Here is a 1,619-nt window from a genome sequence, read left to right as displayed (position 1 = left end):
CTTTATTGCCATCTGTGCTCAGGCAATATCAATGCTATATTATTAATGGTCCTTCATTGAATCTGATGCCTTAATGAATCTAAAATCAAGCGTTTATTTGAGACATAATGACAAAATACATTTTACAGTCAGAGACATGGGCATGTGAAAATTACTTACTCAGCAACCATTAACACAATCTTTTAAAGAATACGGCAATGTCCATAGAACAAACTGTTTCTTGATTATGAGATGTTCATTGTACTAAAAGAGAGAGAAACAGATGATAATTTGACTTGTACCAGTTATAACTCTAGTTGTACAAGTGCATTCAAAAAATTAAATTGATTATGTTAAAACGTGTGCATCCATTATACCATTAACAGAAAAGGCAACTTCTTTATTTAAATCCTGAGATAGAGAATGCGCTTTTACTTTTACTCTTCGATACTCTATTTGCACAAGTAGGACCTTTAAACAAATTAATTCTAATAAAACAATAATCAATGAACAAATACCATAAGCAGTTTTCACACTTAAAATACAGATCCACCTTTAATCTAGTGCCAGTAACACATTTATAAAAAATTAATGAACAAATAAATCAAGAAATAATGATAACAATAACAGAAGAAGCAATCTATACACTAAGGTCCTTATCAGCATATACACTTTAACTTTTTGTGTAGGAAAAACGCTAAACAAAATGATAACGTTAAAATAGTAATAAATTGATATGAACAAGCATATGCCCCACCATCAGAAATGTCAATAAAAGGATCAAGTGTTGGTATACAACTAACTAAAATTTCTTCAATATCGCCCGTAAATTACTTTCACAGAGAGTATGTTCCCTACCAGCTCAGCATACTGCCGGTAAACCTTGTGTCGGGACACACTGGACGGCAATTGCTTGGCCTTCCCATAATCCCTCACTCCAGGTATCCTCCCAGGTAGTAATATGGTGTAGTCTTCAGCATAGTTCTCCAAAAATGCTACCACATCTTTAATGCCTTCCACAGAAACAGCATGACAAGGAATGCGACCAGTGTTCCCACGAACCCTTCAATAAAAATTTTAATTACTCTCCTTTGGATTATTCTTATTATTTTTACCTAGGTTTTATTCCATTTTGAAGGAAATGCCTCCTCAAGTTCTTGTAAGTACCATTTCTGATACTGTATACGAACAAGAAGAGCTTCTTACATATCTATTTGTAAAAGATAAGAAATAACTTATTGTTATAGATATTTTTTGTTCAATACTTTCTTTCCCCTGTATTCATACTCAGTCCTATTCCTCTGAACTGTTTCACAAGATGTTGAAGACTTTTCTCACTCTCTGAATAATAATGACAATAAAAATAATAATAATAATACTAAATAATAATAATAATAATAATAATGATAATAATAATAATATTCCTTCTCACTCTCATAATAATAATAACAACAACAGTAATAACAATGATAATAATAATAATAATAATGGAACACCAACTGTGCTCAGGTATTAGGGTGGATTAGGACTCATCTAACTTTCTCAACTTTGAGAGCCACAATCTTATGTCTTAGGGGCACACATACCAAATGGAGATCAATGAATATGGCTGACAGTTTCCCCCATAACATTATTATGCA

The 1,619-nt window shown here is 32.1% G+C and overlaps 1 long non-coding RNA gene across 2 annotated transcripts; it reads right to left on the bottom strand.

Annotated features, from left to right (window-relative positions):
- Positions 1 to 7: 7 nt before the first annotated feature.
- Positions 8 to 807, bottom strand: LOC109592478 (uncharacterized). Of its 2 annotated transcripts, XR_002190376.1 has the most exons (3): positions 357 to 807; positions 160 to 243; positions 8 to 79 (listed from the first exon to the last, which is right to left on the bottom strand). It is a non-coding gene; the product is annotated as an uncharacterized LOC109592478 (long non-coding RNA). The 2 variants fall into 2 exon arrangements; XR_002190375.1 differs by having other exon boundaries at positions 77 to 243.
- Positions 808 to 1,619: the final 812 nt, after the last annotated feature.

The sequence above is a fragment of the Amphimedon queenslandica genome, unplaced genomic scaffold (assembly GCF_000090795.2).
Source record: "Amphimedon queenslandica unplaced genomic scaffold, v1.1 AMPQUscaffold_5053_Cont22972, whole genome shotgun sequence".
Taxonomy (NCBI): Eukaryota; Metazoa; Porifera; class Demospongiae; order Haplosclerida; family Niphatidae; genus Amphimedon; species Amphimedon queenslandica.
This window is presented reverse-complemented; position numbering and strand designations above follow the sequence as displayed.